This window comes from Cornus florida, unplaced genomic scaffold (assembly GCF_030987335.1).
Source record: "Cornus florida cultivar Cherokee Brave unplaced genomic scaffold, ASM3098733v1 CherokeeBrave_3.0.0_Hap2_Chr11, whole genome shotgun sequence".
Taxonomy (NCBI): Eukaryota; Viridiplantae; Streptophyta; class Magnoliopsida; order Cornales; family Cornaceae; genus Cornus; species Cornus florida.
This window is the reverse complement of record NW_026775581.1, coordinates 60,068,204-60,079,703: the sequence shown is the minus strand read 5'-3', so window position 1 is coordinate 60,079,703 and position 11,500 is coordinate 60,068,204.

Here is an 11,500-nt window from a genome sequence, read left to right as displayed (position 1 = left end):
GAGCAAAATGTCAGAAAATAACCGGCGTCGGAGAAGACGGAGGCTGGGAGGAGTGGAGGCGGCTCCACCCTTCAATGGAGGCGGCTCCATTGAAGTGGAGCCGGCTCTATATGTTATTGGAGGCGGCTCCAATAGGGTGGAGGCGGCTCCACTTATTTTTGGAGCCGGCTCCAATGTGGTTTTTTCATTTTTTTTAAAGTTTCAGCGAGAGTTTTGCTTAGGTACTTGGATTTTAACGGTTCCAGTTTAATTCAAAGCCTTAATGGAGGTTTTCATAGGTGTCTAAGAGCAAATTAAATCTCCCAAGAGCCTTGTTAATGCATAATTAATCACCTTGTATTATAGTTTGAACAATATAGAATTCTTGCACAAGTTAGTATACTGTTTAAATGTGAAGCTACAAAATTGTTCAACATGGTTTTAGCAATTTTGTTGAGAATGATTTTATAGATTTAAATCATGTTCCAGTGGTGAAATATAAGCATGTCAGATTACAGAATTATTATATGCTTATAGAGGATAAATTGATTTATACATGTGTTAAATATAATATCAATTCTTGGATAATTATGTAGCGGTATAAACTAAGCATGTCCAAATATATATTTTGATTATGATTAGCACGGATTAAAGGATGTCTATACTTATTCTCTATGCAATAAATTATGAGAGAATCATGCAACGGTGGTATAAGACAAGCATTTTAGTTTACAAAGTTCTATTATGCCTTGTATGGAATTAATTAATGTAAACAGTTATTTAAATTTCGCCAGTTATTGTGGAACAATTGATGCCTATATGTAATATATTATTATCAATTGTGGAATTTATGGATTAGTTGGTATTTACATATATACTTGTATTGCCAACTACTGGATGGATGGATTGTATGCACCGGTATGGGACGGTGACATACTAGGGACGGATTAGTTTAAAAATACTACATCCTACCTACATGGAATAAGGGAATGGATTTCAAAATAAATCCTACTTATGCTCAAGTCAAAGAAGCTGCACAAGCTGAATGACTAACTGGATTCTGGATGGATAGTTAGGATCGGACTTTATATATATTTTTATGGTATCGCGATATGAGCTTGAGTCTCTAAGTCGTCGGTTAGGGAGCGTATATGCAGTAGGATGCGTAGCTGGATATGGGAGGTTGTGGTGTACCCTGTTAGGTCTAGGTACTCATGCCCACCTATGGGTGCGTTTTCGCATGTTACCTTCTATTCAGGTTGAGACCTTCTCCATAGTCCAGTGAGAGTCCTGTAGTGTGATTATACATATGTATGGACTATTAGCTATTGTTGAATTGGTTAGAATGTACATGCGTATCGAGTCTCTGCTTGGATTGTAGTAGGATAGAACTTGTTCGTGGGCCTGACCCACTCCTATTTTTCAGGTGTACGTCAGTTCCAGGCTTGAGCTTGTTCGTGCTGTGCAGAGACGATCTTCCATTCTACCGACGATGTAGGATTTCTTTCCAGATCTTGGATTTGGGTTTTATCTTTCTTTTTACTTTCATTTAATGTGAGATTTTTATTAGGGGTCCACTAGAGATGGATTCCCGAGCTGTTCAAATTATGGATATTTGGTTTATCAACTTTAAGTATTTAATTATTTAAGGAGTATCTTTTAGTTTCTTTTCAGCTTTAAACTTTCATTTCGTAATTCATTTTGTATTCCATGTTCGCTATAACATATTAATTGTTTGATATTCCCTCGGGTTTGGGCCTGGGCCTGATCAACCCGTGTCTCGGATCCGAGGGGTATCACAAAGGTCCTTAAGCAACTTCAATTCATTTTTCAATTTTCGCTTAGCTTACAATTTTTTTAGATTTTAGCCCTTTTTGTGCTTAGCTTAGCTCCTTACTTTTCAATTCTCCCCTCGCTTCACTTCCTTGCTCAATTCACCTAGCCAATCAAGAACAAACACAATAAGTAACTAAAATAAAAAAAAAAATAAAAACACGATCAAAAGAGTACTAATTCCTAATTGTTTCCAAAAATACGGCGTTGCCAACTCAATCCCCGGCAACGACGCCAAAACTTTGTGCGTGGTCGTCACAACACCCAAATTGCAATGAAAAGTGTGGCCAAGCTTAAATTTATAAAGTGCCACTACTACCTCTAACTACTAATATAGCAAGGGTGAGTAGGGATCGTCCCAAGGGATTAGGGGCAATGTTTGAAATGGAAATAAGGTCGGACTAGTAGGTCGAATGATCAAAAGGTTGTTTAGTTGGTTAATTAAGTTACAATGTAAACAAATTCAATACAAAGCAATTAAAATAAATAAAGGATAAAGAACAAGAATGAGAGGTCTTGGGATTTAAAGGTCACCACTAAACATCACATTTCTAGACACTCAATGTATAACGAACGAGGGGAAACATGTGTTGCAATACAAAGAGGTGTGAATGATTGAATCAAGAAGCATGGATGACTAATCAAGTGTACATTGTCTAGACAACCTAGTGAATAGCACAATATATCAAATTAAGCCATTAATCCTTCCTTTAAGCTCATAATCAACACATTAACAAGTTAGATGATTATACTACTTGCATTCATAAGCATGGAACATTAAACAACAAGAATGGATTGTACTCCTATCTAGGAAAATAAGGGAATTACACTACAACTAAGCTATGGACATGAAAATTAAACTAACTAAACTAAGGTAGAGGTACAATCCATCAAGAAATGAGTATGAACCATCAAATAAACCACAAGAGTATTATATTTAAGCATTATGCCTTGACAATCTCTAGATTCATAGCATTAACACACATATACATGCATCAATAACACAAAACCTAGAAATAAACACATGAACATCTATTCTAGCATACTTAGACATATGAATAGAATTAAATGATCACTTGGAAGTATTAAGCAACACAAATCATTGTAGAAACAAGATTCATATATAAATCAAATGTCAAGATAAGATTATAACACAAATCCCCTCAAAATACAAAACATCAAGGTCTAGAAGGCATGCTTAGGGTTAACTCTAGCCCCAAGAAGATGTTTAGCCACTCATTGATGTAGTCATCCAACCCTCAAGGGCCATCTCCATGGTAAGAAGTATCTTCTCCTTAATGGAAACCCTAGATGAATGGAAGAACTCTTGAATGGTGTATGTCTCTCTAATCTCTAGCCTCCCCTCCAAGAGTGTATAAAAAATGTCTAAAGTTGTATATTTCTCTTTTTTATAAAAATGGCTCAAAATCCTTTATAGGTAGCTCAAGTGTCACACCCAATGGTCAGGTCTCGTGCATTAGGGCACTTTGAATGATTACACCACGAGCCATCTTTTAATGAGTTGGACTCTATTTTATTTCGGATTTGAGGAGGTTCGATCGATCGAGTTCAGATGAGATCGATCAAACTGTGGCCAGATCCATCGAACTATGACCAGATTGATCAATTATTGGCAGCGCCTTTTTGGAAAGAGACAAATCTGAGATATTTTTGGGATATTTTGGGAAAAAGACAAAAGTGGTAGGTGGGGATAAGATCAAAGAAGTTCGATCGATCTAAAGGAAAGTTGGATCGATCGAAGTTGAAAATTCTTGAGGATAAGGACAAGGGGTTTGATCATCTTGGTAAGGTTAGATCGATCACTGTGAGATCGATCGAAAATATGTCTGATCGATCGAAGCTTGCTGATTTTCTCCACTTTGCTCATTTCTTCCATTCAGCTTGAGATAGCTTCTTTTATGCTCTAATTTGGCTGAATTGACATATTTTGGGGATAAGCACCTGAAAAGGGCAATAACATGAAATTAATCTAAAACGGGAAAATAAGATAGGTAAAGGTCCTAGAATACTCAAGCTTAAGGAGTTTAAATGCGCACTTTTCAGCGCTCATCATGTGCTAATAGGGAAAAAATTTGGGATGCACAAAAGGAAGAGTGATCCATCCTATTACTTGTGGATGAAATTAAAAAGGGGAATACGTATACGATTACATTTACTCCTAAAGGTTAGAAAAACATAATTGAGGGAATGAAAAATTGGACAAAAATAGCTTATGACGTAAACTGACTCAAGAACAAATACAATCAATTGAGATCTAATAAAAAAAAATTCAAAAGACTGCTTCAAGAGACTAAAGTCAGGTATAACCCAATAATGGATGACGAGAGGTGGGAAAAATTATTCAAAGTGCGTACAGTAGAATACATATTCTTAAACATTGTAGGTTATTAAGGGTTCTCAGCCATTCAAGAAAAAGGATGTAAGCACTATGATAAATTTCGTTTCATATTTGATGGAACAAATGCAACTGGCTCTGTTGACCTTAAGGATTTCATCCAATGACAATATAGTTGTTTTGATGATAACAAACTATTAATGATGTTTAAGGACTAATGTTTACATTGAGTGTCATATAAATTATTCACATTCAAAGAATGACCTCAATGAAGTACTAAAGATCAATCCAAGTATTCCATTATTCAAGATCACATCAATGAAAGAAATAGATACAAAGAAGAGTTGAAGTTGCAAGGAACAAAATGCAATGTCCATCTAAAGATAGCTTGGACTACAATGAACAAGAAAACAACTCAAAGGAAAAAAAAAAGCAAGAATACATCAAAGCCTAAATATCATGGCCTAAGCATGAAGAAAGGGGTAGATAGGATGGTGAGTGTTTAAGATTCAATGTCAAAGTATTTATGAATCCATTTGAAGCCCATCTCTACGGGACCATGCATATCATTACATATGCTCCTATATCCAATAGTAATAGACTATGCATTTCATTCATATATATTGACATATGAAGTCTTTGCTAAGAAAGAGTTAGTTCAAGCTTGCATAAGCTTTGAAAGAACTCACAACTTAAGTTAGAAATGCTAGGACCATGCACATTAATCATAAGATTTATTTTGGTCTCTAGAAAGTAAAAGTAAAGCATTAAATTTAATCTTTCATTTTTGAAGCCTTTGTTACCATGATTTGGTAAATGACTCTAGGACATAATACACTTGATATTTATCATCCTTATATGTCCCTAGATCCTTAGAAACTTGGCTTAAACTAAATTGAACCATACATCAAAGTCCTGCTAGAAAGATGGCTATCTCATAAGAAGTAATTTTCAGCCCAGAAAGTATCCTGACCAACCTGCACTAAAACTGCTATAACTGTTTTTGTAGTTGGAGTTTTTAAGTAAGGCTAGATGCATTAGAAAGCTGACTTCGAGCCCTTGAGTGTAGACTCAAATTTCTCCTAAAAAGGATTTGAATTGAATGAGATATGAACATCACAAAATGCATGTTTCTGGTTTGCGAAATTTCTGACTAAGTTACACTAAAATGGACATAACCATTTACGTGGTTGGATTTTTTGAGTAATGCCAGTGGAATTGGAAAGCTGACTTCAAGGCAATAAATTTAGACTCAAATTTTACCTTATTTGGAGTTAAATAGACTGAGTTATGTCCATTTGAAGTCTTGCACAACAATGGAGCAACCTCCATTCAAGTTGAGCCTGCTCTTTTCAAAATTGAGCCTACTCTTTTCAAGTTGAGCTTGCTCTATTCAAGTTGAGCCTGCTCTTTTCACTCCAGTAGCTAAAATTCGGCATTTCCAGGAGTAGAGTGGCCTCCCATTTTTGGGAGCAGCCTCCACTAATGTAGAGTCGCCTCCATGAGGCATGGAGCCGCCTCTCAAATGAAATTGAGCCGCCTCTCTTCAAAGACAGAGCCTGCTCCTTCTGGAAAATTCAAATCCAACGGCTCTTTTGTCTTGTGCTTTGTGTTGTCCATCTCTAATAGCTCTTTTGAGCTTGCAAACTCTATAAATAGAGTGAGGAATGTCTGAACATTTTAAGAGACACCATTTGAGAGATATTATATTACATTACAAAGAGAGCTTTTGTTCTCATCTTCTCTTCATCTCTCTCATTCACTCTTATTCTATCTTGAGTGATTCTAGTAAAGATTAAAAGGGCTTTTGCTCTTATTTTTATCTTCATAGAGTTTTTGTTCTATTATACGCTTGAGAGATTCTATTGAATTCATAGGAGCTTATATTCTTCACATATTTCATCTTCTCTCATTCATTTCATTCATAGAGTTTGAGCTTCACTTATATTTATCAATATTCTAGTTGTGAGTTAAAATTTGTACATCTATCTTTGAGAGATTTCTTGTACATCTTGTATTTGTTATAATCTATTGTAAGGGGTTAGTTTGACCCACCGGGTTGGTGTGACCCAAAGAAAGACTAAGGTAAAGTTATTCTCTTAGCAAGGTGAAGTAAGGAGTTGCTTCATGTAAAAGTTTGTTCTCCACCCTTAAGGAGGTGCCATAGTGGATTGGGAAGTCTCTAGAGAAGTCTTGAGCTGAGGAGTAGGAGTTTTCGGACCTCGCTAAAATCGCCGAGTCATTGTTTGCATTCCCTTTTCTCTTTTACAATTGTGCTTTAATTGTTTACTTTCATATATTGATTATTGCATAATTGCTTAAGTTGTTGATTAGAAATTGTAAATCTATAAATTACGAAAATTGGCTATTGACTCTATTCACCCCCCCTAGAGTCAATACTTGGGTAACAGGCTCTAAGGCACATCCCTTAACCATGCTCCCCTCAGATGATGAAAGTGATAAAGATGATAATCCTTGAAGAAGGAATGTAAGAGGGAGCATAGTAGATCACTGAAGAAAGCACGTCGTAATATAAAGTAGGAGAGTTTTGGTGAAACCATGGATATAATGATGGATAGACTTAATAAGAATGCTTGCAAGAGAAGGGAAGGGGTGGCACCCATTTCAACTGTTCAAATGAAAATGAGTGTTAATGAGTATGCTTCCAGTTCTGGCTCTCCAAAACTTGATAATACACATTTGGTTGATGAGTGCTGCAAGGCTTTAGAGGCTATTGAGGACCATGATGATAGATACAAGGGAATAGCTTCTAAAAAGATCTTTACAAATGTGTCATGGAGGGAGTTATTTCTTCGGATGCCTGTAGGTTGTAGGAAGGCGTAGTTAATGACCATATGAGAAGGAAACAATTTCAAAACTCTATTTGTTTATTATTTTTAATTTTTAGTTGGATCTGTTTGTTATTGGACTATTTAAATTTATTTTTATGTTGGTAATGTAATATGATACATTTAAATGGCTTATTTAAGCAAGTGTTGTTTGTGGTCAATGCTAACTGAACTTGTTCATATCATTCCTCTTTATCTTTTTATTTACATTAATTTAAAACTGCATGTTTTCATTTCAATAATATTATTGTTGTCAAATACATATCTTAATTTATACATATTTGCTTGATTGCCATTTTTATTTATTATGTGTTAATAGATGGACCTAAGCACAAAACTTGCTCACATTCATGTTGATGAGGAAGAGGAAGAGGAAGAAATGGCTATGGTGGTTTTGTTCATGACAGAGGGGTATAAAAGGTTTTTCATATCTAGTAGGCCATGCAGGAATAGTGCATTATAAGGTCATGATTATGTTCTTGAATTAGTTCATGGTCATCGATCTAGATGCTTTGACATGCTTATATTCTTGAATTATGTGAAGAGTTGAAAAAAAATGGAACGATAGACTCTAGATATATCTTCTTCTTTTTCCTGAATGGGATGTTTTTGAATAAAATATAATGAAAAAGCAATACAATTACAAATAGGAGATTAAATCTCCGGCAGAAACTAAATGAAAAAAGAGATGGAACTTAATCCAAATACATAACATAGCTAAGAATGCCTAAACAGACTAAAAAATTCAGCCCATTATGGAGACCTGAAGACCAATTTATGCTCTTAAAAGAACTTGACAGAAACCAAAACTTGTGGCAAAACCTTTCAGTCCAGCTGAACTATGTCAGCAACTTGAGTGCCACTCTGATTCCAAAACAAACTACCACTAGATGTTACCCCACATCAAATATAACGAGCATATCAGCAAGCCCAAGAGAAAAAAACTTAAAACTTCCCAAATAATATCCTTTGCAGCAGCAGCAGATGAAACCTTATAACCACTATGTAAAGCTGAATTCCTTTCCATCCAAATCTTCCAAACAAAAACAGCAAACAACCCTTTTAACAACTTGGATTTGAAACCCTTAACCTGTGTAAGCTGTAACATCCATTCCACAAACACACTTAAATCTTGAAACCGTTTATCAGTAATATTTAACCAAATAACAACCTGCTGCCACACTTCCACCGCATACTCACAAGAACAGAATAGATGGTTATTCGTATCCTCTGCCTGAAAACAATTATGGCAAATTGATGGTCCATGAAACCCCCTTCTTTGTAAGTTAACCAATGATAGATTCTTATTGTGCATGATAATAACAAAAATCACAGCAACTCTTGGTCTACAAAATTTCCAGCACAAACTACTCCACCTGACCACTTGTCCTCTAGTTCTACAAACAGTCCAAGCATTCTTCAAGCTGAATTCGCCATGAATCCAACTAATCTCATCATTTCCAGCTTTCAAAGGTACGTTAGCAACAAACACAGCAGCAATTTCTGGAAAGAAAGTAGGTAAAACCCACCCACCATCAACTATAAGTGTATCTAGTTTAGCTCGTTTATCAAAATTTCTGAACATGGTGGCACCAAATCTTTGAGTCAGGGACAAACCTGCACACCAAGGATCAAATAGCAAATTAAATGACCCACCATTGCCAATCTTGAACACCACATTTTCTTGAACAAAATCTCTTGTATCCAAAATTTGTTTCCAAATACTTGAATCCTGAGCTTTTGGAGTAACCATCCAAAAATTATATTGTTGCAAGTATCTAGCATGCATCCATTGCACCCAAAGAGTCTCCTTATTTCGCAAAAAATCCCAACAAATAGATACCTTAGCTGCAAAATCAATATCAGAAATTCTACGTAAATTAAAACCACCTTCTGCATAAGGAAGTGTAACTTGACTCCATTTGAGTTGAGACATTTTCCTTGAATCCAATTTCCCATTCCACAAAAAGCATTTGAACTTCTTCTCCAAAGCAATAATACAGCCCTATGGAATTTTAAATCCAAAAACCCAATGATACAAGAACGAATATAAGACTGATCTGATAAGCTCAATTCTTCCTGCAAGAGATAAATTTATTGTATTCCAATGGTCCAACCTGGCATTAACTTTATCAAATAACCCCGTACAGTCAACACTTTTCAGAACTCTGTTTACTAGGGTAATACCAAGGTATTTTAAAGGGAAAACTTCATTATTCATTTGCAAAAGCTGTAAAATCCTTCTTTTCCCTCTGACAGCCTTAGAGAATATAACTGAACTCTTGTCTTTGTTAACTTCAAGCCTAGAAACCCTATGAAACCGATTAAGCACCTCATCAATTGTCTTAGCAGTGGAAAGGTCTGCCTTCACAATAATAAACAGGTCATCTGCATAAAAAGCATGAGATACCAACAAACCAGTCTTTCGAACCACATTGCACAGCTTAATCTGCCCTCCTACTATTTTTTCATGCATAAGGGTTGAGAAATGATCAGTAATTAATGTAAAAAGCAAAGAAAAAAGAGGGCAGCCCTATCTAATCCCTCTCCCGGCGGAGAAAAAACCAGTAGGCACCCCATTACAAAGAACAGAAAACTTAGAAGAAGTAACACACTGCATAATCCATTTTATCCATTGAGCACTGAAACCATAAACCTGGAGAGTCTTATGAATAAATGCCCAGCTAACTGAATCATAAGTTTTCCTAAGATCAACCTTTAAAGCCATAGCTGGCCCTGCAGATTTCAACCCAAATGTCTTGATCACATCAGTTACCAACAGAATATTATCATGAATTCTTCTTCCCTTTATAAAAGCCGACTGCTCTAGCCCAACAATCTTAGGAAGAACAACACTTAGTCTATTTGCCAAGATTTTAGAGATGATTTTATAACTAAGATTGCATAAAGCAATGGGTCTATAATTCTCTAACTTATCACCATGGTTTGGCTTTGGAATTAAAGTAAGAAAAGTAGAATTTATCCCCATAGGCATCACAGCAGTAGTAAAGTAATGTATAACAGCACTAGTCAAATCATTACCTACAATATGCCAATATTTCTGAAAAAATTGAGCTGGAAAACCATATGGGCCAGGGGCTTTGTCTGGACTAAAAGCCAACACAACCCTTTTAATTTCCTCAACAGTAACCTCCCTATCAAGCTCCTACCAATCTTCAGTTGTTATCTGTTTTCTAAGGGTAGAAACGTCTGTCACAACAGATTCCTTAGCAGCATACAGCTCTTCATAATATTGCACAAGCCATTCCTTAATCACTTGAATATCAGAGGCATTACCCCCCCAGAATGCTTCAAACAAGCTATTGCATTGTAACACCTCCTTTGTTTGACCATATTGTGAAAATAAGCTAAACATTTGTCCCCTTCTTTAAGCCACTTAACTCTTGATTTCTGACACCATAAAATTTCTTCTAAGTCCAGAGTTGATTGCAGCTTCAAAGTAGCCTCCCTCTCCTTAGAAATCAAACCATGGTTTATAGGATCTTGCAGCAATTCCATTTGAACCTTATGTAAATCCTCAGTCATTACTTGAATCTGCTCAGAAAGCTTACCCTTCTTCTTATTCCAATCTCGAATAATAGCCTTCATAGCCCGAAGCTTCTTCTATAAAATGTGTAAAGGATTCCCTCCAACTGGTTCATTCCACACTTGGAACACCAGCTCCTCTACCTCTTGTTGCCTCTTGTTGGAAGCACCAAATTTTTAAAAACTTAAAAGGTTTTGGCCCAACTGCACAGTCTAAATACCAAGTTACAACCATCCCATAATGGTCTGACAGAGATGCAGCTGTCAAATACACTCTAGTGTCAGTAAATTTGTGAAGCCATGACTCATTTGCAAGAACTCTGTCTAACTTGATGGTGATCCTTCTACCTCTCTCTTGCTTATTACTCCAAGACCATCCACCATTATTAATAGGCAGCTCCTCCATTTGGATATCTTTAATCACTTGATTAAATTCATCAAGAAGGTACTTCGTGAAACTAATGCATTATATGATTCAATTGTGAGCTAAAGTATAAAGAAACATTGCGACACATTCGATGTTAGTCAGAATGGACTTTGTGAAACTAATGCATTATATGATTCAATTGCCGATGAAATATGGAATACTAATGTGTGAAACTCAATTTGTATGTATTCCTAAAATTTCGAATTATGTAATGGTTTGTTTTTCCTTATAATTGTTATTGCAAAATGAACTTGGTTGTCTATGTACTAATATTAGCATTGTCCTATTCTATATATGGGTTTTTTTCTCCTTTGTTTAGTCCTATTCTACAAAACCTCTAGGTTATCTCTATTGTTGCTTACATTTTTTTTTTTTCTTCATGTAACCTAATATAAAAGATAACCAAAAATAAATTCATTTTATTTTAGCAAACATAATTTCTATTTCCAATTTTAAAAAATTTCACATCAAATATATGTTACCAAACATATTTTGAAAATTCAATTTTAA